The 26,550-nt window shown below is 37.4% G+C and overlaps 1 pseudogene; it reads left to right on the top strand.

Moving 5' to 3' along the window:
- Nucleotides 1-24,037: 24,037 nt before the first annotated feature.
- On the top strand, nucleotides 24,038-24,655 carry LOC145016219 (stress-response A/B barrel domain-containing protein UP3 pseudogene; annotated as a pseudogene).
- Nucleotides 24,656-26,550: the final 1,895 nt, after the last annotated feature.

The following is a 26,550-nucleotide window of genomic DNA, read 5'->3' as shown; positions in this document are numbered from 1 at the left end:
TCAAAAGTTGCAAAATACAATCTCGATTAAATAATGAAAGTAAACATCTAAAGAACACGAAGAACTTTGAACGATTTTAGATCTGAAAACAGCTTACAATACCTTTGATTTTGATTCCACCTGTGAAGAATTATAGGAATGATAAATTCTAAAATGTAAACATCATAAGAAGATTAGATAGATTTTTAAGAACACAAGGAGGTAAATAAGATATGTTAGCATTAATGCATAGGAAGAACAACCCATTACAATGAGATTGTGCAGAACTATTATGTTAGGAAAACTATCCATTCTACTAGCCAATGCCCCTATATATAGGCATCATAGGAGAGCTAGAAAGGATTCATAAGTCAATAGTTCAGACCCACAAACCTAATATTAAATGTATTACCAAATCAGAATAACAACCATATCTTTTAGAATTATGAAAAGGCACTAAACATTACAATTAAAATGCAAACAACGCATCCAACAGATACAATACTATTTGTGAAACCTAACAAGTTCCATCAGTTGACGTTGCATGTATGTATTGTATTTACTTCCTTCATGCTCTTATTATTATTTATGTTTATGATTGTGTGATTACGTATGTGAGACGCTATGCTTGGTTTAGTTACGTCTTCACCTAGAAATCAGGACTTCTTTGTGATGGTCTAGTTACTAAATTTCAAGAATCTTCATATGCTATTTTATATACCGAGAGGCATGCTTAGAGGGTATTTGGGTGATTCGGTTTAGGGATTTGATATGGGGTACGTTGACCAATGACAGTCAAGCCTTAAGAGGAGGAAGACTAAGTGTTTTGCTTGCAGAACCAGCCGTCGATTTGATTTTTGGTGGTTTTAGCAAGGATTCTGAGAAAGTCGCAGCGTGAAGGTGTCGAACTTGAATGCAAGGCACGTAAGGATCTTCCATGGTTGCAACGCAAGGAAGAATTGGTATAATCACATGCATAAGATCAGTTGTTTTCAAATTCATACCTTCATGGTGATTGATTGCATATTTTCATGGGAATTTCTTCATAGTAAGTAGGTCGTTGGATTGGTTATCCACCAGTTTCGATAGTGGGGTTATTTGTTCTTCATCATTCGTTAAATTCGCTTGAGGATTTTGAAGTTGTATCAATGGAAGGTGCTTTGAGATATCGAGTTTTTGTTAAGATATTAGGGGGTGTATCCATCCTAATATTTAGGATGTATGTACGCTAGGTCGGCTGATCGTGGAACTTTAGTTCTAACAAGCATAGATTTGTGGTAGTTTTGAGTAGTCAAATTGTAGATGGCTTAAAAATTCGAATGGGTATAAGATTGATAGGCTATAGATGATTCCAAGTGGGTGGGGGGGTGGGGGGAATCAATTGGGATTAATGGAAATATTCCCAATATGGGTCAACTTGGAATGACATTTCAAGAGCAAGTGGGTAGCTAGTTCTGATTGTAGAATGATCCAAAAATTTATGCAAGGGATAATGTTTGTTGGGCAGTTGTAATCAGAGAAAAAAAGTTTAGTAATCAGATTATCTCGTTCGAGGATGTGAAGAATCAGTAGTGGCGTATTATGGCTTCATGGCTAGTCTTAGTTTGAGGATTGTGTTAGAACATCTCTGCTTGTTCTTATCTGATGAAGGCTTTGAGGTTTGAAGCATAACCTAAATGCTTGCTGGGGATCAATATATTGGAGTTCCGACTTGTATTTGATTCATGGCAAAGTTTTGTCGTAGATAGTTGGCAAGACGATGGGTTGAGACCATTGATTTGGTAGGAGTGTTGTAAGACTGTGGGGTGGCCCGTAGCATTCACTAGATTGGTAGGCGTTGATAGAAGTGTTTTAAGACTGTAGGGTGGCCCATAACATTCAATAGGTTGGAAAGCAGTGATAGAAGTGTTGTAAAACTGCAGGATGACCTATATCATTCACTAGGTAGGTAGGCAGTATAAAAGTGTTGTAAGACTGCAGAATGGCCTGTAGCATTCACCAGGTTAGAAAACAGTATGGAAGTGTTATAATATTGTAGGATGGCCTATATCATTCACTAGGTGTCTAGGTAGTGTGGAAGTGTTATAAGACTGCAAGGCGGCTTGCAGCATTCACCAGGTTGATGAGTAGTTATGATAGTTTTTTAATCTACAATTTGGCTTGTAGACTTCACTAGATTGAATTATACCATGGTAGGAAGTGTTGTGAGACTGTGGGAGGGCCACATAATTCTTGGGATTAAGGAAGTTGTAAGTCGGTATGGGGTCGGTTGTGATGTAACACTACGACTGGGCTGGTAGCATTTACCTATAATGAAGTGGACTATCTAACGTTCATGTGATGGTTGGTTATGTTGTACCTGGTTGGAACAGGAGGGTTGTTGGAGCCGTGTTGGAAAACAGGATATGATAGCTTTTTTCAGATAGACTCTTGATTGGAGTCTCGTTGTACGATCGTGTATGAGGCTATCAACTACAGTAACCGGTTGGAAATTCGGTACCTGAGTTAATTGGTAGGTTATTATTAGACACGGGAGATCTCAGATAAATCAAAATGTGAATGTTGATTAGCATAATGTGATTTTATGTTGGTATGGCATCAATGATTGAGACTCGTGTTAGGAGTCGCCTTAGTTTTTGAATGCAAGGTTTGAACAACAATGGATAATCAAAGATTCTATTTCTTTTCTAGTTATCAGCAAGATGATTTAAGGTCGAAAGGGTTTCATTCTATTTAGGTTGCGGATTGGATTCTTTATGAATGTGGGATAGGACGGTTCGGTCTGCCAGGAAGTCAGACAAAGTTTAGGATTTCAGTTTTTGGACAGAGCAGTAGGGTTTTTCTTTTGTGGGTTGAGAACAGAGTAACAAGGTCCATTCCCTTGTCATGTTAAGTGAATTATGATAAGATTGGGGTTGGTGGCAATGTTAGGGGACAGTCGTCTGTATGAGATGAATTTTCAGTATGAATAGGAGCTCAGGATGTTCGGGTAGGTTCATTGGTATTGTAAAGGAAGTAGTAAGGAATGATTTCGAGAATGAAATTTAATTTAAATGGGGGAGGATTGTAATACCTTGTCTTGGATGTTCCTTAACTCAGGGATCATGGGTTGTAATTTGATCATGTAAAGGCTTTGTGCTTTGAGAAATTAAAGTTGGACCTTATTAAAGGTTGATAATACTGATTGTGAGGTCTGTGACCTTGATTCTTATGTTGGACCCAAAGGGAAGCAAGGGAAAATTTATAGATCTGGCTTCTCGCATGGATTATGCTTTTAGTTTGGTATTTGATAAGCCAAATCTAACTAGATAGGATTATGGGGCTTGTCAATACCTTTTCGTTCATATAAGGAACGCCGAAAACAAAGTTGGAACGAAGAACTTGTGGAACTTTAGTTATTACAAGCATAAGTTGGTGGCACTTTTGAATTGTTAAATTGTAGATGGGTTGGAAATTCAAAAGGGTACGAGGTTGTTAGGGTATAGATGATTCCAAGTGGAGGAGAATCGCTTGGAATTAATGGAAATATTCCACATACGGGTAAACTTGGAATTACATTTCAAGCGCAAGTGGGTAGCTAGTTCTGATTGTAGACTTACCCAAAAATTTATGCAAGGGACAATGTTCGTTGGGCAGTTGTAATCAGAGAAGCAAAGGTTGGAAACCAGATTAGAGTTTTTGGTCTACATGAGTTTTCAGTCTTCTGTACATTAAGGAACTCGACGAGTTACTCAGGTAACTTGGCGAGTTGAAAAGTTACTCAGGTAACTCGACGAGTTGTTGGATGCACCCAACGAGTTAGGCTCAACATCGACTATTGGCTTTGACTGCTGACATGGACTTTGACCAGGGTTGACCAGGTTTGACTTTGAGGGTATTTATGGTATTCCAGGATTGTTACAAGTTAATTACATGATGGTTATAGGCAGTTGAGTTGGACGTGATCATTGGGACTTATTGGACCTTATCTTGTCAGTTCAACATTCTCGAAAGGTGAGTCTCCTCACCATACCAATGGGTCGAAGGCACCAAGGCCGACCCATTACTGTTATGAGTTATGATTAGTTAGTTATGAGATATGTGGTATGCTAGTTATTTGTGATACTCACATGAAAGACCTCAGGGGGTTCCTGAAGCACTTATGTGTAAGACTTTGGAGGGTTTCTGTAACACCGTAAATTTCAAAACAAAATTTTCAAATTTTATAAAAAATAATTCACTTAATATTCATAAAACAACCATGTTTGAAACTCAATCCAAGTAATACAAAAATCCCAAGATCTCAAATTCATAAAGTCCCATGCGTGTGTACTAATCAAGTCGGCACCTTCCCACGGTCGTCACTAGTACCTGAAACAAATAACACCAAACACTGTAAGCACAAAGCTTAGTGAGTTCCCCAAAATACCACATATAACACATATTAGCCACTCGAGGCTATAACTCTGTGGGTCCGTACACCCAAACTCTATGAACCCTCAGGTTCTATCTCTGGGAACCTTCCGGTTCTAACTCTGTAAACATGCACAACATAAATCACATAGAAATAATGCAGTACAACACATAACATACATAGCATACAAATACTCTGTCACATAACTCTGGTTACCTACTCAAGGTAAAGTACAGTGAGAAGACTCACCTCGCGTATCTCGGTAATCCGTAAATCCCTGAAATCACTAGTGCTCGATCTCCCGAGCTATAGTCCTCCTATAACACAATACATCTCTAATTAACAGTTTCCCAACTAAGGTTGACTATCCCTTAACAAGTCAACATAGGTCAACACTGGTCAATGGTCAACGGTCACTTTGACCGGACTCGGCGAGTGCACAATAGTGACTCGGCGAGTCTATACGCATACATTGATTTCCCTGGGATCCTCACTTGACACGACTAGTATTCTCCTAACTCGACGAGTTCCACCTGGCATAAGTTGTGGGGCCTCCACGACTCAACTCGCTGAGTCTCAAGAACAACTCGGCGAGTCCCAGCTTGACTCAGTCCACCGGTCAACCCACTCTGACTCTCCCTGACTCACTGAGTCAATCCCTCAACTCGGCAAGACCACTCGCTGAGTGGTGCTGGGCAATGTTCATGCTACTCGCCGAGTCTGTTCTTCGGACTCGGCGAGTCCATGCCATGCAACGACTCAAACTCACTCCTGAGGTCAGATCTGTTCCACTAACTCATAGATCCAGTCCTTTCAAGCTTATTTATCACGTAAAGTCGCTATCTTGATGTACATACAACATCTATATGACAATATATGATGATTTAGCCCCAAATACCACAACTCAAGGTCATAACCTCCATTGCTCTTCATAAAGCTTGATGAGTGAGGCTTTCTGGACCTCTATGGATCTAGATCCAAAGCCTCATCACGAGAAAGGGACTATTTGGGCATCAAATCAACCCAACAAAGGCCAAAAGAAACCCTAAATCCAAATATACTTCATAAAACAGAAGATGAGCTGAATTAATACCTCAAGTGCGATGATCTAAGCTTCAAATCCACAGTATAGCAACCTCCTTTGCTTCCTCTTGGTTAGGACCTCCTTCTTTTTGCTAAACAACACCACAAAGGTCAAGAATGGCTTCCTTTCTCTCTCAAAACGCTCAAGCACTCTAGGGTTTCTCTCTATGGGTTGGTGAGCACAAATGACGGCCATAAGTCCCTTTAAATAGGTCTTAAACCCTGGGAATTAGGATTTCATTACACAGCGTGGACTCGCCGAGTCCAGATGCGAACCCGCGTCCAAAATCGTGATCCTACTCGGTGAGTTTGAGCTCCAACTCGCTGAGTCCACTCACAATTCTCAAGAAAATACACCAATAATAAATACATGGAAATTCCGGGATGTTACAATTCTCCCCCACTAGAACTAGACTTCGCCCTCGAAGTTTCGCTCTGCAAATAACTTCGGATGTTGCTCGCGCATCTCACGCTCCGGTTCCCAAGTCATCTCGGACCCCTTCCGATGCTGCCACTGAACCAAAACGAAAGGTACCTCCTTGTTCCTCAGAACTTTGATTTTCCGATCTCTGATTGCCACTGGTCTCTCAGCATAATTCAGGCTCGCATCCACCTGAATATCCTCTAATGGAACCACTACCGACACATCGGCTATACACTTTCGCAATTGCGGCACATGGAAAGTGTCGTGAATCTGCCCCAACCCTCGCGACTAACCGAAATGGTCCGATATATCGGGGCCCCAACTTGCCCCTCTTCCTTAATCGAATCACTCCTTTCCAAGGAGAGACTTTCAGGAGCACAAAGTCACCGACCTGGAACTCAAGCTCGGACCGGCGTCTATCCACATAACTCTTCTGTCGACTCTGAGCAGTCAGTAACCTCTGTCTGACCTGTTGGATTTGGTCTGTCGTCTGAAGTACGATCTTAGTGTTTCCCATAACGCGCTGTCCTACTTCTCCCCAGCAAATGGGGGTCCGACACCTCCTCCCATACAACAGCTCAAAGGGTGGCATACCGATGCTCGAATGATGGCTATTTTTGTTAGAAAACTAGGCCAAGGGCAAATACGAATCCCAACTTCCCCAAAAATCCAATACACATGCTCGGAGCATGTCCTCGGGCGTTTGAATCGTCCGCTCACTCTGTCCGTTTGTCTGGGGGTGATATGCGGTACTAAAATGCAGCCTAGTACCCAGCTCCTCATGAAACTTCTTCCAGAATATGGAAGTGAAACGTACATCCCGGTCTGAGACAATCGAGATCGGCACACCATGCCGAGATACCACTTCCCTCACATACATCTCTGAGAACTTCTCTACGGAAGAACTCTCGCTGATAGCAAGGAAGTGAGCGCTCTTCGTCAACCTGTCCACAATCACCCAAATTGCATCAACTCCCCGAGCAGTCCTTGGCAATTTGGTTATGAAATCCATGGTGATCTGTTCCCACTTCCATTCAGGAACCTCCAATGGCTGCAACTTACCATGCGGTCTCTGGTGTTCGGCCTTAACCCTACGGTAGGTTAAGCACCTCTCAACAAACCACGCAACATCCCTCTTCATACAGGGCCACTAATACTCCTTCCTCAAATCCAAATACATCTTAGTGGCCCCAGGATGGATCGAGAATTTCGACCGATGAGCCTCTTCTATCAAAATGGTACGCGTTCCTCCCACAAACGGTACCCAAATACGCCCCTGAAAAGTCATAAGCCCCTGACCATCGGTAATGAACTCCGATACCAACCCAACAACTCGCTCTCTCTTCTGGTTCTCCGACCTCACTACCTCAGCATGTGCTCCCCGAATGGTGTCCAACACCAGAGCCATCACGGTCAATCGCAAACATACATCTCGCAACGGGGCGCTCTCCGCCCTGCGATTCAGGGCGTCGGCTACCACATTAGCCTTGCCCGGATGGTACAGGATCTCACAATCATAATCCTTAACCACATACAACCACCTCCTCTGCCACATATTTAGGTTGTGCTGATCCATTAAATACTTCAAACTCTTATGGTCCGTGTATATCGTACACCGAACCCCATACAAATAGTGGCACCAAATCTTGAGGGCGAACACCACTGCCCCCAACTCTAGGTCATGGGTGGGATACCTCGTCTTATGAGGCTTCAACTGCCTCGCCGCATATACTATCACATGCCCTCTCTGCATCGGCACCGCTCCCAACCCCAAAATCGATGCATCACAGTATACAACAAAGTCCTCCATTCCCTCCGGGAGGGCTAACACCAGGGCCTCGCATAACCTTTGGCGAAGCGTCTCAAAGGAGGCCTGCTGCTCGGGGTCCCATGAAAAAGCGACACCCTTCCGGGTCAATCTAGTGAGTGGCACTGCGATCTTAGAGAAATACCTGATAAATCTCTAATAATAACTGACCAGCCCTAGAAAACTCCTGATCTCGGAGGGTGACCTCGGCACCTCCCAACTCATCACCGCCTCAACTTTGGCCGGGTCGACCAATATCCCTTCCTGGTTAACAAGATGTCCTAGGAACTGGACCTCTCGAAACCAGAAATCACACTTGGAGAATTTGGCATCAAGCCTCTCCGACCTCAGAACTCCGAGGATCTCCCTCAAATGCTCCTCATGTTGCTCTAGATCTCGAATATACCAAAATGTCATCAATGAATACAATCACCGACCGATCCAACATTAGCCTGCACACTCGGTTCATGAGATCCATGAACACTGTCGGGGCATTGGTGAGTCTAAAAGGCATCACCACAAACTCATAATGCCCATAACACATCCTAAACGCTGTCTTTTGGACATCCTCATCTCGCACCCTCACCTGATGGTATCCAGACCTCAAATCAATCTTGGAGAACCAAGATGCTCCCTGCAACTGGTCGAACAAATCGTCGATCCTCAGCAACGGGTAACGGTTCTTGACCGTCAGCTTGTTCAACTCCCGGTAATCAATGCACATCCGGTGTGAACCATCCTTCTTCTTGACAAACAGAATAGGCGCTCCCCACGGCGAGCTGCTCGGCCGAATAAACCCCTTCCCCAGCAGCTCCTGAAGCTGCGAGGATAACTCTTGCATCTCTGGAGGTGCAAGACGATAAGGCACCTTAGCGATAGGCGCGGCCTCCGGGACCAAATCGATACTGAACTCTACTTGCCTCACGGGAGGCACACCCGGCAACTTCTCTGGAAAGACATCTGGGAACTCACGCATTATAGGAACCTCCTCCACCGACGTCGACCTCTTGATATCAACCCGCGTATCGGACATGTACGCCACAAAACCCTTACAGCCCTGCTGTAGACACTGCCTCACCCTAGCGGCCGAACAAAACGTTGATCCAGAATGGGTACACTCGTCGTACACTGTAAGAACTCCCCCACTAGGGTCTCGTATGGTCACTAGCTATCGCTCGCAGTCGATAACCGCACCGAACCTGCTCAACCAGTCCATGCCCACAATGACACAGACATCCCCCATGGTAATAGGAACCAAATCAATCGGGAACTCAACACCGAAAATCTCGAGTACGCACCCACGGATCACCTCCGTGGCATATATCACCTTCTCGTCAGCTATGGAAACTCTCAGAGGCCGACTCAGCGCCTAGCGACTAACACTGATGTGCTGACTAAAAGCCAAAGATACAAAAGACTGACTCGCACCCGAGTCAAATAATACCAAGGCAGGTACATAATTCACAAGAAAAGTACCTACGCATAACATAATATAAGCATAATATCTCAACATTACAATAAATACACGAAAGAATACATACCAACCACGATATCGGGCGCTGCCCGGACCTCCTCCGCAGTCAACTAAAACGCTCTCCCACGTGCCCTCGGTGCCTCGGCCTTCACTAGCCAACTCTTGGTAGCTCTGATGGCGGCAGGAGCAGATCCCTGAAGTTCTCCCTGAGCTGATCCCCACAACTGCGGACATTCCGCCTTCCGGTGTCCGGGTGTGGTTACAGTGAAAACATACTGCAAACCCCTTGGGGCAGTCCTTGTCCATATGCCCCTCCTTGCCACATTTATAGCAAGATCCAGCTCTACATACTCCATCATGACCCTTTCCGCACTTTCCACAAGTGCGGCCCTTCTGGCTCCCTGATTTGGGATCAGCGGGCTTGGCCCGCTTGGCTGCCGGCTGGAATTGTACCGGTCGCCGATCCCTCCCCTGAGACTCAGCCTCCTCCCTAGCCTGAGTCTCCAGCTCAATCTCCCTCTTCCGGGTATTTTCCTGAAGCTCAGCAAATGTCTGGTACGAGGAGTCCGCCATGAACTCCCGAATGTCTCGCCTCAAGATACTTAAATACCGACTCATACGTGCCTGCTCAGTGGACACGTGCTCAGGGCAGAACATCGCCCTCTCGTGGAACATCCTGGTAATCATCGTAACAGACTCAGTGCCCTGCTTGAGGATCAGAAACTCCTCGGCCAATTGCTCCCTCTCCACCTGGGGAACGTACTCATCTCGGAACATGGCAGTGAACCTCTCCCAGGTCACCGCCGCAAGCTCAGCAGGCGAAAAGTGGGTTGTCACAAACTTCCACCAGTCCTTCGCTCCCAAGCGAAGCTGGTTCAGCGCGAACCGTACTCTCAAATGCTCAGGAGATGATCAAGTGAAGAAACACCCCTCCATGTCAGAAATCCATCTCATAGCCGCCACCGGGTCCTGGGTCCCATCAAACTCTGGTGGTTTCGTGTTGCTGAACTCCCGGAACAACAACGCATCACCACCCTACGGCCTCGCAGCAACAACAACTGTGGTGGCCGCAGCAACAGTAGCCTCAGAAAGAGCAGCATAACGCTCGTCAAAAGTCTCAATCATCACGGTCTTAATACACCTGAACATCTCTGGTATCCCTGCCCTGATGACCGCAACCACCTCCTCGTGAATGATCTGATGGATCTCCTCATCACTAGCCCCAACGCCCTTCGACATATGATGTGTCCTCACCATGATCAACCTTTGAAATACAACATATGATAAATTAGAATCCGTTCGAGCATACTCACACTCGACAACTCATCCCTCCTTGATCCTTGGCATTCCGAAGATTCTTACTTAGACCGTACACCACCCCGGTGCTTTCAGTAGTACGGGCCCAATACTACTGTCCACACCGTTTCAGTATACACCCCAAGTCCTCCTCTTCGAATCCCAATTTCCAAGTACTCTATCACTTTTTAACAGATCTCTCATAAGCTCCTCGCTGCTACCTATTCACTCTCAAGCATCTCATAGCAGCTTACCTCTCCCTAGGCTAAGGCATCACAGATCAGGGCACTCTAGTCCTATTAGGAATACCTCACCTACTCTAGCAAGAGAATACATCATAACAATCTCATAAACATATAATATAAGGGTATTTTGGGAAATCACCATTCGGGCGCTGACTGATCGTACACACGTTTCTTCTCTGAATTTCTCTAAAAATCTTTTACTTTTTAGAAAATTTGGTTTTCTTTTGAAAATATTTTCCAAATCCTCAGTTTGAGTTCAAATACTCCCGAAGGTGTACCCGAATCCCTCAAACCGAAGCTCTGATACCAACTTGTAACACCGTAAATTTCAAAACAAAATTTTCAAATTTTATAAAACATAATTCATTTAATATTCATAAAACAACCATGTTTGAAACTCAATCCAAGTAATACAAAAATCCCAAGATCTCAAATTCATAAAGTCCCATGCGTGTGTACTGATGAAGCCGACGCCTTCCCACGGTCGTCACTAGTACCTGAAACAAATAAAACCAAACACTGTAAGCACAAAGCTTAGTGAGTTCCCCAAAATACCACATATAACACATATTAGCCACTCGAGGCTATAACTCTGTGGGTCCGTGCACCCAAACTCTGTGAACCCTCAGGTTCTATCTCTGGGAACCTTCCGGTTCTAACTCTGTAAACATGCACAACATAAATCACATAGAAATAATGCAGTACAACACATAACATACATAGCATACAAATACTCTGTCACATAACTCTGGTTACCTACTCAAGATAAAGTATAGTGAGAAGACTCACCTTGCGTATCTCGGTAATTTGTAAATCCCTAAAATCACTAGTGCTCGATCTCCCGAGCTATAGTCTTCCTATAACACAATACATCTCTAATTAACACTTTCCCAACTAAGGTTGACTATCCCTTAACAAGTCAACATAGGTCAACACTGGTCAATGGTCAACGGTCACTTTGACCGGACTCGGCGAGTGCACTATTTGGGCATCAAATCAAACCAACAAAGGCCACAAGAAACCCTAAATCCAAATATACTTCATAAAATAGAAGATGAGCTGAATTAATACCTCAAGTGCGATTATCTAAGCTTCAAATCCACAGTATAGCAACCTCCTTTGCTTCCTCTTGGTTAGGACCTCCTTCTTCTTGCTAAACAACACCACAAAGGTCAAGAATGGCTTCCTTTCTCTCTCAAAATGCTCAAGCACTCTAGGGTTTCTCTCTATGGATTGGTGAGCACAGATGACGGCCATAAGGCCCTTTAAATAGGTCTCAAACCCTGGGAATTAGGGTTTCATTACACAGCGTGGACTCGCCGAGTCCACTCTTGGACTCGTCGATTCTAGACGCGAACCCGCGTCCAAAATCGCGATCCTACTCGGCGAGTGTGAGCTCCAACTCGCCGAGTCCACTCACAATTCTCAAAAAAAATACACCAATAATAAATACCTGGAAATCTCGGGTTGTTATAGTTTCCATGACATTATAGTATATTTGCATGTATGGTTTGTATGTTACTTCTAAGTTGTAAAGACCGTGTGGGGGTTCCCACGGCAGGAAGACCGTATAGGGGTTCCCACGGCATGAAGACCATGTGGGGGATCCTATGGCAGTTGGTTAAGACCACGTGGGGGTTCCAGTGACACTAGGTGTAAGACCCTAGAGGGTTTCCATGGCTTCCTTATATGCTTGTATACATGGCTTATGTGGTTTATGTAGTTTTTATAGCTAATATGATTATATGATTATGTGGATTGTGTGGGGTATGCTCTAGGGAACTCACTAAGCATTAGCTTACAGTTTATGGATTTGTTTCAGGTACACCTGAGCCTAAGGGTAAGGGAAAGGCTTGATGACGCGAAATGCACTCTCTCACAGGCGTTTTTATGGGATACTCTGATGATTGGAATAATATTGTTGTTGTTATGAATTTGAAAACAAATGTACTTGAGGTTTTATGGTTTATTGGAAATGTTTTTGATTATTTAAAAATGAAATTTTTATTTTGAAAAATTGGGTCGTTACAGTTTGCCTGTGTTATCCAAACACATTATCCAACATGATACACACGATTTCATACTTGTGTCTAGTTGTGTCTATAAATGACCCTCTACCAATTATATAAACTATCATTACTTGGATCTAGTCACTTAAAGTGTTCTTATTAACCGAAATGTATTTTTAGATGTGTTATCTTTTCATTCATCGAATTTCATGTTTCTACCCTTGCATTTAGGCATGCCTCATTCATCCATGATGATCATCTTATAGATCTTACACAACTCTTTTCCACAATCGAGTATACTATTTGTAACTAATCTACTCCTATCACTTTGGTTTAAACAACCAAAACCTTGTATTACACCATCTTTCTTTTATATATGCTACCAAAACCTCATCTACTTTGGTTACCTACAATCATTCTATGGTCACTCACTCTCGTACTAATTCTTTAAAAAATATCAAATCCTTAATTTATACTTCTCTGATATTTCTCATATTCCTTACTCTACTGCTCAATCCGTATGTGATCCTCATTGGAAGTTTGATAGGAACAAATATATGTCTTCCCATGCTTCCAAAAACACATATGATCTTGTTCCTCGTCTTCCAAATGCCAATATAGTTTGCTGCAAATTTATATATCGTCAAAAGATTAATGGTCATGGTAAAGTTGACTGTTATAAAGGGATATTGGTTGCTCATGTTTTCTTGCAACAAATTGGGTTGAATTTTGATGACACAATTAATCTTATCATCAAACTAACCACCATGTGTAGTTTGCTTAACATTTCCATATCCTAACACTAGATTATGTATAGTAATCTTAATAAGGATGTTTATATAGAACAACTCTTAGGTATGTTCATCATTTCCATCCAGATTACGTGTGTCGGCTTTACAACGACCTTTACGGTCTTATATCGACACCTCATGTCTGTTATTAACATTTTTCTGTGTACATCACATCTATTGGATTTCATAGCAACCTCTTAGACAACAACTTAAACACTTCTGGATTCACCTATCATCATGTCTTTGAAACTATTTATCTTATCTTATACGTGATGATATCCTTTGTACTACTTCTACTTCATCCTTGATTATGAGGGTTATTTTTTAATTATCATCTAAGTTCTATATGACAGACTTAGGACCTATCTCATTCTTCGTTGTCATTGCTGCTACTTAGACAACAAAGGGACTTTTTCTATCCCATACTACCTTCACCAAAGAAATTATCTCTCACACTGAAATGTCCATTTGTAGTACTCTAACAATCACCAAGACCAAACTTTCCGTGGATGCTACATATGTGGCTAACCTTACTTTATATATAAGCCTTGCAAGAGCCTTAAAATTTGTGACCTTCACTCAATCTGATAATTATTATATGGCTCATAAGATCCGTCTCTTCACACATGATCCTTGCGAACCATATTTTCTTGCTCTCAAGCACATTCTTTGATACCTTCATGATACTTTATCGCATGGTGTTTAAATTCGTCTATCATATTGATCGTTTAATCTCTTATTTTGAATGTTTATTTGGTTGGTTCTCCCAGACATGTTGATCCACATCTGAGTTCTATGTTTATCTTGGCGGTAAAGTTACCTCTTGGTCTCTCAAACACATCTAGTCTCAAATATGGGGATAGCTAATGTTGTTGAAGCCACTTAGCTATCTCATCCTATGATTTTGTTCATCGAAAATATTAGTTCTATGTACATAGATTCTAAGTGAGTTCAACAACAAAGAGCCAAACATCTAGAAATAGATTTACATTTCGTTAGGGAACACATTTACTTTATCCATGTATGTGTCTTTCATGTTCCTTTCGCTGATCACTTTGTAGATATATTTACAAAGAAGCTTCCTACACAATTATTTCTAGTCTTTCTGACTAATTTAAGCATATGTGAACTTCATGCTCAAATTGAGTATGTGTGTTAAATATTGAAAATTGTTTCTTATTTTCATATCATGTATAGTCTAGCTCTTTTATGTAAATATTGAATCTCTATTGCAATATTTAAAAAAGTGGAATACAACACAATACCCTAACAAGTATTTTCACAATTAAGCGGTATTGGGCCAATACAAGATCTTATTTAGCAATAGATATATGAAATACATAGTAATTTTCATATATTGTGATATGAATCCTTATCTTCTCAAGGAGACACTAAAATTATGGGAATTATACATATATTTTGAGAAGTATGGAGAAATACATCATGAGTGCATATGATGTGTAAAAATGACTAGATTTTATAAGGGTTGTTTATGTGTTTGTATATCATTGTGAGGTGACCTTGAGCTTCACATTTTACAAAGTAATATCATAGGATGTGTTTGTTACATTTGACATAATTAGACATGATGAGACTCATAAACTTTTATGGTTATTTATATTGACGATGATGAGAATGGCACCCACATTTTTTTTTTTTTTGTGTAAATGAGAAGTTGAGAGCGAGTATTTGTTATATTTTTTAGGTGAGACTAAAAGTTACAACTAATATTCCATTGCCACCAGTTTCATTCATAGTTCAATACACACGAAATACAATACAATCTATTTTGTAATGTCGTGTCTTGCATAAAAAACATGCCCTAATGACTTCTTTCTTTTCACAAACACGTTACACATTCAAAAATAACGAGTGTTCCATTATAATATTCTTTTAGGCTTTAACACGTCTTTTAGATGAATTTCATAAACAAATGCATCCCGTTAGCTGACCTAGTTTTTTGATACATCGATATTGATTGCAATACTACATCCTTTCATTTTCCTCCAACCATTATCACCTATTTATTTGAATCAATAAAACTATTATAATGGAAGGTTGGTAGACTCTTTTTATATTATATTTGAAAGCCTAAACTTACGTTTGAATATTTTACTTGTAAGAACCAAAAGTAGATATCAAATCATGTTTCAGTCTATAAATTAATGTCTGTTTGTTGATGTGGTCCTAACTCCCAATGAATCATATGCCTCAAAAGCAAATGACCTGCCGTTCAACAAAAAAAGCATCAAATCTAATATGAGATTAGTGGGGATGGTAGCATCATTAAAAAAAAAAAAAAAAAAAAAAAAAAAAAAAAAAAAAAAAAAAAAAAAAGATGTATTGTATATTTTAATATTCATGTATGAATTGACATGAGTTAGATATTTTCTACGATGTAAATTTTTATATAATGTTATCTGTTATATTCATTACTAATCATTATAGTGATGAATATCACATCATCATCATATTTCTTATTATTAACCATAAGATACATACCATTAAACACACAATTTTACCTTATTTTTTAATTAAATTTAATTAAAAAATACATAAAAATAAAACTACGTTAAAAACATATTTTTTAAAATAGTTTTTTATCCAATAAAAGAAACATTACATAATTTAAAAAAACAACTTCAAGTAAAATAAAAATAAAAATAAAAATAAAAAAAACATAAAAATGCAAGCACAAACAACTTCAACTAGTTTTAAATCCTATGTTTTTAATTATTCTATTTTGAGGAATTCTTAAAATTTAACCAAGTTTTGAGGTGTGTAAATGGAATGTGGTTTATATGTTTATATTGATGCATGACCATAGCAACCGGATCGATTTTATCTTCGTGTACGTTGTTTAAAAGAAAGTTACAAACTCTATCGAACTCTCGATATTTTACCCTCATATTGCAAAACTCCAAACATATTGCATCAAGATTATGACTTCGACAACCCATTAAATCATGGAAAATGTTTCCAACTTTTACCAAAAAATCACTACACATTTGACTATTTGCGTCTTTCGAAACCGACACCTAAATTATTTTCCTTATTTTCTGACAAATTTATTCTTTTGGGGGCAATTGTTTTTGAATGATAAGCAACACAAATATATGATTGTGAATAAAAAGAGAGAAAAATGGTGTGAAATATAAAAATGTATGTTGTGGTATTTGTAGAATGTTTGGAGTGATTTTTTTATTTAGGTAAAAATTAAAAAAACAAATAGCAAACTAGCCTTTACATAGTGTAAATGTGCAAAATTGTTTTGATTGGCCGTTGCTACTCGTTGTGTGCATCACGGTCTACCACGAAGACGATACATCATGAACCGCCAGGCTGGTATGTATGGCCGTTGTCCATGGTCATATAGACCAAAGAAATGCTTGGTCAATGCTATACCGGTTGGTCTAAGAATCTTAATACATAAAGAATAAGGAATAGGGAAACGAATGTCCAACACATTACACATGATTAAAGGACCTGAAAGTTTATTAACATTTTTGTATTACGTGTATAAATGGACGTTATGAAAGCTATAAATCAATATTAAGTTAATTGATATATTTGAGTTTTCAGATAAAGTATGTAAGAGTTCAAGACTTAAACTAACAAATTTATTTCTAGGTAAATTGTGTCATTGTGTGTAAAACAAACATATTTTTATTTAATTATCGTTTTTAAAGAACTTACTTCCGAAATCAATATTTAAAAAGTTGTGCTATAAGTTTGTTACCAAATAAAAACTTGAGTGCTCAGAATAATATTTGACTAAATTGTAATCCTGTTTTATTTTGGTAATGGACCCCTTATTTCGTTAAAAACTATCACCCATAAGCCATAACACAAACCCTTAACATTAATTAATATAAATGTTCTCTAAAAAAGTGACACCTTGCAATATCGATATCTTGTAAGATCCCACAATTTTAGGACAAAAACTACCTGGCATCATCACTGTAAAATTACCTCACTTTGTGTCGTAACATTATTGGTTGAAATTAGCGATGAGAAAAGTTGAAATTTGATTACAGAATTAAAAAGAAGGTGGAAGGTTATATTTTGTTGGCTTAATATTAAGTGGTGTAATATATGCCGTGGCGGAATAATGACCAAAGTAAAAGGGTATCCTAATTTTATATTTCGGGTAATCCAATTTTTTTTCCAGGGTACTTGGCTTTCCACGGTTCCGTTTCAGTTTTAAACTCAAACCTTAATCGAATCTTTAGCTAACCTCAAGTCTTATTATATAAACATGAAGTTGAAGTATATTTTGATACTTGAATCGGTGTGAGACTTAAAGTAGACATCAAATGAAGTATGATAATAGCAGACTTATATAATAGACAAAAATGGTTAAGTTTACATATGTTTGGCGATGTGAGATAGAATAACTGGGAAAATAAAAAAAAAATAAACAATGGATATGTAAGAAGAAAGAATTGAACCAGAGAGATTTACTTCAATAAACCAACACCTTAACCGGTAGCTCTACTATTTTTTTTGTGTTTTAACTAAAGGGATGCGTATATATACATTATATCTAAAAATTAAAAGATTCGTAAACAGAAATTACACAACCGAAATTTTTTTGAGGGGTATCCCGAGCTACCCCGGAATCCCCTTGGATCCGCCTATGAATATATGTTATAATTTGTTCATGCGTAAGACTTAATTTTTGCAGGAAACTAATATATTTTGTAGCAAGCTATAATATCTCGTATAATTTTACAAATAGAATAATTTATTCTTGAATGAAGTATAATCTATAATTAGTCAAAATGAAGATATCCAAAAGTATTAGACGAATACCTTACAGTCAACTTATTATAATTCTATATATTAAGGTTGTTTAACAATAATGTTGCAAAAGTCGTTATGTGTTTCCATGTTGTTCAAGTAGCAAGTACTTAGTCTAGACATGAGTACTCCGAAAATACGTGGATTGGGTAAATTATAAAGAAATTAATTTTGAGAAAATTATAAATATAACAAATATCATAAGTACATTAAAATTTACAACTAAAATAGGTAAATATCAATAACAGTTTTAATTTTTAATAAAAAAATAAACATTCTTAGTTTGACTGAGTTTGTCGAGTGTGACCGATATTCTCCAAATTAGACCCACGTTTGACCGATTTTAAATTTTTTGGCCCAGTTTTAGAAACCACATCGGCATATACCTGATTCCGAGTACTCGACCGAGTAGGATGAGTTTTACAACACTAGTTAACAATGATAGTCTTTGGTGATCTAAAATAAGCTTGATGGCAAGGGCATACCTAATGAATTGTAAGAGATTGCCCTATGGTACCACTAAACATCTCCTCAGTAGTGTAAAATTTTCTCTTTTTTTTATATATATGGGTGCAAAATCTGGAAAAGTATTATGCAGCCCTTGGGCCTTAAAGAAAGCAATGCTTACTAAACCAAACAAAGCCTAATAATCATTCAACTTCAACCCACCAAGGTAGCCCATTAAACGCTTCATTTGGCACTAGCCTAACTACTTGATTGTATCATTTCAAATTTCAAACAAAAATTTTCATTTTAAAATAACAGTAATCATTAAAAATCTCATTTTAAAAAAGATTAATAAAGAACCATCAGATTCAATTTGTCAAATCATAATAAAAAACCAAAGTAATAAGACAATGAAATCAAATAAGCGGAAGTCTCTTAAACATGTTTATGGATGCGATGCAATCAGACCATCCCCTTCCCATTGCTGCGAGAACAACCTGAAACCATTTAAACTTAAACAAGTAAGCATAAAGCTTAATGGGTTCTCCAAGATAACATATATCCATGCGAATGTTGTGATCTCATTATATTCTTACACTCACTTTCTTTGCTACAATCTCATTGTAGTCTTTCATGTTGTGATCTCACTATAGTCTTTTATATAAGTATTATGATCCACCATAGTCTTTCATACAAGACTTATGGTCCCAACATAGTCTTTCATACATATGATATGGCCTAACTATAGTCTTTCATATAAGTGTAATGGCCCTACCATACTCTTTCATCCAGAAGGTCACAACGACAATCTATCATAAATTAACACCTAGTGTCCTACATAGTATAATAAGAAAAACTCACTTGATGCTAACAACTGCAATTTCACAATCTCATAGGAATTAATAGCTAATTCGAATCACCTACAATCCAAACAAGGTCCAACCTCAGTCTATAGCTCAAACCCAACAATTTTGAACCAGAAGTCAAACCAGTCAAAAACTCAATAGTCAACAGGTCAAATTAACGATCAACACATCATGACCCTCTTCTTTCTTGCATCGCAAAAACAAAATGATAAGATAGTCGTGACTCGCGTTGTGATATCCTAATGGCCGCGCCATGCTTCTCGCTTATTCAACCAACTTTTACAAAGCTATTAACCCTTTAAGTCCAGAGCCTAAATCCTCATATCTGATTCTACAAATGGACTTAATGGATACAGTTTCTTACTTTATCCATATCCATAACCCATGCAAGCCCAAACACAAAGCCTAACTCCTAAATACTCCAACAAGGACTTGAATCCTTTGCATGGCAATAAATAATGAACTTATCTATGTACTTATCTGATCCTCAACAATTCTATAAGTTACCGAAGAACAAAAAATGGTCATGAAGTTTCCCAAACTCCAAGCTCTCTAAGAAAATGGACATAAAGAGACTAAAATCACATCACGAGTCTAGATCTATGCATGAAAATGGATAAAGTAAGTAACTTGATGAACTACAATGCTTATAGATGGTCTAGAAGATGAAAACTTTAGCTGGAAAAATCTCCTCCATGAACTAAGGGTGTCCTTCCTTCAATAACAACTCTAAAAGATCACATAATGGCTTAACAATACACACATAAGGCTAGGGTTTTCATCTAGGGGAATGGAGGCTGAAAATAGAGCAAACCCTAAACACACACTCCTTAAATATGGCTCAAGGCCCGTGACCTAGGATTTTAGGATATAAGGCCACGTCACTACTTAATGATGCATCATGCACCACGATCATTAAGTAGCCGTGTCACGACTCTCCCAAAACCCCAAACCAAACTTAACATAAAGAAGATCAAGAGATAAACCACATACTAGTAACCAGGTGTTATAGCTTGATTTCCCTCACATGCTTCCTATTTTTATAATATTTCCTTTTCACTAGCTGCCAATGTAAGATGACTACTAAGTGTGAACATATTCCCTTCCTTTGGACCTTTTAAATGCTCATAACTTTCTTATATGAATTCAGATTTCGTCAATTTTTTCCTATGTATTATTTGTTATCTTGGATAATTAATCATTTTTGACACTTTTAAGCTTGACTTTCATAACTTAAAACATAGGATGTCAGGAAAAACATTTATCAAAACAAGCAACATGTTCTTTTTCAAGATAGTATAAATTTCTCATCACTCTACCATACCAACATTATATGAGTTATCAAACAACCACCATTTCTTTTCAAAAGAGAATATCATCCCCTCTCATACTATCATTACTAATTTACAAAATGAGGTGCTACAAAAATGAAATATTAGAGCAAGAAATAGATCAAGTTTTATCCACACCCATTTTGCCACTGATGATGATGATTATGATGAAAGCGTCAAATTGAAAGAAAAAGAAGAAATATAAGATGAAGAAGACCTAAATTATTGCCATGAAGACAGTGAACTAAAAAATTGAGGATGAAGACTTTAAAAAAGTCAAGGATGTAAAGAGTTTCAAACTATGACGATGACTTATAAATGTAATATTTTGACCTTTTTAATATTCTACAAATAAATATCTTTTAAATTAAATCATATAATACATGAGTCTCACAACTAGTATTTAATAAAAAAATCTCCCCATGACCTTTTCATGGGTATAAGTTTATGTATAGGACAAGTTACATTACATACATCCCTATATTTGGTCCAGATCCAATCCACAATCACGATTTGATTTAGTCAAAATATGATTTAACTAGAAGTCTATTGATCTGCTTTGAATTCAAATTTTCTTTTATTTCGAGCTTGAAACTCAATCATGCACATCTAGAGGCGAGTAAATATGTAAGAGTTGAAGCCAATAATGTAAAACTAAAAAATCAAAATAATTTTCCCTCGTGATGGGAGCCTATCGGTCAAATAGTGTAATTTCACACAAAATGTCTAAGGTAGAAACTCGGGTACACATAAATATTATTGTTAGTGTTTCGTGACTAACCTCTCACGTGACCTTGGAACAAGTTGATATGAATTGTATTGATGGTACAGTTTACCATTTCTTTTTCAAAATCAAAACCTTTTAAAACATATAAAAGTTTGAATGCATGAATCTTGACTTTATTAAGAAATCTTTACTCCCATTACAAGAAAGGGGAGCATTAGCGGTGACAACCACTATTAGTGACGACACGTAATTGACGCGTTACATGTTGCCGCTAATAGTGGATGTCGCTGCTAAAGGCATTGACGCTAATGATGCTACAGTGTCGATCCGCGTCAAGTGAACCATGTCCGTTCGATCTACTTTTCATCCAACGGTGGGGAATGAAAAAAAAGGCGTTGTCTTTTCCCTCTAGGGTTGTCGCCGTTAATACCCACTTGTCGCCGCTAAATCCCTAGTGTCGTTGCTAATATATGTTGCTGTTAAAGGTTGTCGCAGATAAACCCCCATGCGTCTCTTTCCTGTTTGTGTTGTCTCCTTTCTTTCTTCCAGATGAATACCGACGACTGCACCACGCAATCGTCCGACGACCTTCGTTTATGCCACAGGACTCGTCCCCGGCAACCATTACCGCCAGCCACCAGTGGAGCTCCATTATTACCGACGAGCACATTCATTTCCAGTGATAGAATGATTGATTTAAGGTCTGATTTTTCCCCTATTTTCTATTCAACTTATGTTTTGGTGTTTTCCTTACTGGTTTTAAGTGTTTAGTTTAAGATTTTTGTAACCCTTGCTATAAAATATAGTTTTGCCGGATCTGTTGACGGAAATTTGGAATTCTTACTGGAAAATCTCGAAATTACACTAGCACAGGTTCTTTTTCATGACTTTTGAAATTATATATATGTGATTTGTATGTTTTTGTGTGTTATTTGTATGGTTATTGTTTGGAATTTTGGAATTCTTACCGGAATTGTTGCCAAAATTGTTTTTGTGTGTAATTTGTATGTGTATTATTAGTGTATATGTATGTAATTTGTATGTGTATTATTTGTATATATGTATGTGTATGAGTTTATAAATTATATATCTGAATTGTATGTATGAAAAAAATATAAAAAATTAGGTTGCTATAATAGAAAAATAAGTATGATGATATAATAAATATGTGTAGGAAAATGTTTGTGTATTTCTAGGTATAATGTTTGTATTTACGTATGTAATGTGTGGAAAACAAAGTGTGTATATTACAAAGAGTAATATCACCAAAAGAATAATGGAATAGGATGCTATCACGTTAAATACGACACATTACAAAGAGTAATATCAATAAAATAATAATTGAGTAATATTAGCATTATTAATACCAAGACCAATAAAACACATTATAATAAAAAAAAAAGTTTATATTGAATAGTTGTCAAGAAGTCAGACCATACATCGAGTAAGTGTCCTTATTTTCAATTATTTATCTTTCGTTATTTATTGTTACTTTTTTCCATTCTTCAATTTTATATATATATATATATATATATATATATATATATATATATATATATATATATATATATATATATATATATATATATATATATATAGGGTAAGGTTCAATAGAGAACCACAATTAACCAAGGAACCAATCTTTTTTCAACTTTAGAACTTATTTTTTATCAAAAAAAACTAAAAATACAAAAGTTAACAACTTTTTATCCTTTTTCCAATGATATCAAATTCGAAAAAAAAAATCATCAATTTCATAATGTAAATCTTTGAAAATTCACAATGTGAATCTAAATTCACACGGCGAACCTGAAAAATATATTTAACATTCACAATGTTATGTTATGAATTTAAATATTTTTTGTTTTTTTTTTTTCGATAAAGAATAAGCTCTAAAACTTGAAAAAAAAAATTGGTTCCTTGGAGAACCAATAAGTATGGTTCTCTATTGAACATTTTTCAATATATATATATATATATATATATATATATATATATATATATATATATATATATATATATATATATATATATATATATATATATATAGGAGTAGGATCAATTGAGAACACCAAAAAGGTTGAGAACGCGAGAACATATATGGAGCTTCTAAATAATAAAATCTAAGGCTGTTATCAAATGGGCCATTTATGTAAATTCTAAAATTACTTGTATTAAAGTGTAACTTTTAAATGGTGAAAATGGTATCACAATAATTATATCTTTAGAAACATTAATTAATTCCTATAATTTCTCAACCATCCACATATTTCCTTTAATTTCTGTGACTCTCTTCATCTATCTTTTGTAAATCTAGGGCACGCCTCACGCCTCCATCTTCTGCAGACTGACATCATAGAGCATGTCCACCTTCATCATCTCATCCTCCGCCATAACCCCTATGGTGAATGGAATTAACGACTTAGCATCACTCAACCTCACCCTCCACCTCTCCTTCGGACAACTCCTTCACTCTCGGTCATCGTCGCTTACCTTCACTCACATGCTTCACAGTCGGTACATATCAAAGGAGGATCTCCTAGAGTACGTGGTGCATCCTAAGCACGTTCGCATCGTCAAGGAGAATAAACCGATCATTGATAACGTCATGGCCGTTATTTGGATGTTTAATAGTGCTAGTGTCTCACTGAAGCCAGGGTCGGCGATGAGAGTTACATTTCTGAAGTTGAAGGGGAATTTAGGGGAAAATGAGAAAGCTAGGGTTTTGGAAGTGATTGGAGGAATTAAAGATCAGTTTCAAGCGATTGAACAACTAAGTTTGGGTGAGAATTTCTCTCATGAAAGGGCGAAAGGGTTTACGATCGCTTCAATTGCTGTTTTGCCTGGGCAGACTAATTTGGAGGCACTGGATTCAAATTCGGAAGGTGTGAACTTGCACGAGGAGAAAGTCGGTGATTCCATAGAGAGCGTGGTGGTTGTTGATTACCTGATTCCACCTCCGCAGGTGGCTAACCTCTAATGGATGCTTGTTCCAGGTTCTCAATTATCGATCTACTCTTTTTTTGTTCTAATTGATTTTTCTAAATCATCAGTTCTTTGTATGAAAAGAACACGATTCGTGCATCACTAGGTAGCTAAGTTTCTTTTTTTCAACCCTTTTATTAATTCTCGCATCTTAACTTGGTTGTGTTATCAACCTTGTGAAAATATTGGTTCCAAGTGGAGAACTTGATCATGAATTATGAATTTGTGATTGTTGTTGTATTTTGTTATGGAAATTTAAAGTTATTTTATTGAAAAGTTTAGGATACATTATAAGAGTAGGCATGTAATGTATTTTATTCACTATTGATTGTATATCTTCCATTACTGCTTGTAACATGATTCATTTTTGAATAATGATTTTTTATGATTTTGTAATATAACTTTGTTTTTTCAAATTCAGGAAAACGATGTGGCTAGTTCATCAAAGGTGTTTTGCATAGTGGATGACTATTAGGAAACATTCAAGATTATTTAGAAGATTCTCAAGGGAATGTCCAACCGATAAACTAGATTTTATAAATAGGTTGTTTGAGTTTAATCATCAATGAATAGAACTATATTATAATAGCATGTGTTTATACCTTAATGATTTTTGTTTTGAACAGGTTTAATGTAAGAGCTTGATTTTTTGAATAAGGATAATTGTAAGCAAGGAAATCGACAACATGATCAAGAGCGCCCCTCTTTGAATTCATTTATGATTAGTGGTATATTTATCAATGAATATAACGACTGGAAATGTTTAAATTTAGATGTCTTTTGTATTTTGTTAAAATATATTCATATATGGTTAGAAATGTATGGTTGAATTTGTATTCATGTATGATTATGAATAGATGTTCATTCTTTTGTAATGAAATGATTTCGTTTAGAGTTGTATTCATTTATGATTATGATTAGTGGTTTCTTCTTTTCGAATGAAATGATGAATTCTCAAACATTCTTTGCTTTCAATTCATGAAAAAAAAACGAGTCTAATCATTGCATCTTCACTTATAAATATGACATTACTTGATAAAACTAAAGCAAAAAATTAGCAAAATTTTATTCTATGCATTCAAGATAAAATAGTTTGATATTTATTCATTTATGAACATGAATTAGGCAAAGCAAGATAAAATCTTTTGATTTTTAAATTCAAACGGAAAATTGTTAGAATTTTTATATCTTTAATTAATAATATAAAAACAATGAATAATTCTCGTTTTTAGTAACCGTAATTTGAATCCCTAAAATTTAGTAACATACCATTTTTATTTGATTTTTTATAATTTAATTAAAGGGCACATTTACCTGTATACCCTTGTATATTGATTGGTTCAAAATTGTTCTCGCGTTCTCAACCTTTTAGGTGTTCTCATTTGATCCTCTCCCTATATATATATATATATATATATATATATATATATATATATATATATATATATATATATATATATATATATATATAGATGACAAACACACACACACACACACACACATATATATATATATATATATATATATATATATATATATCTGTGTGTGTGTGTGTGTTTGTCATCAATATAGAAAATTCAAATCTGATGTAATGCCCGGGATTTGTCAGGTATTATGTTGCTTTCTAATCAAGTTATAATTATTGATATGTTGGAATTTTGGGGTGAAGACGTACGCTAGGCGTACAAGGTGTACGCATGGTGTACATACATGAGGCGCAGAGCGGGGAGTCCCCATGCATACGCTGGGCGTAGGTTGATCAGATGCAAACCCTAAATTTTAGGGTTGGCACCCTATTTAAGCAACTTATAATCCTTTAAAACCTTATCCTCTCAACCTCCCTTGTCCTCATAGTGCCAAACTCGAACCCTAACTCCAATGCATGTGTGT

The sequence above is a fragment of the Lactuca saligna genome, chromosome 9 (genome assembly GCF_052625555.1).
Source record: "Lactuca saligna cultivar CGN05327 chromosome 9, ASM5262555v1, whole genome shotgun sequence".
In the NCBI taxonomy this organism is placed as follows: domain Eukaryota; kingdom Viridiplantae; phylum Streptophyta; class Magnoliopsida; order Asterales; family Asteraceae; genus Lactuca; species Lactuca saligna.
Note: the sequence above shows the minus strand (reverse complement) of the source record. Positions and strands in the feature narration are given on the sequence as shown.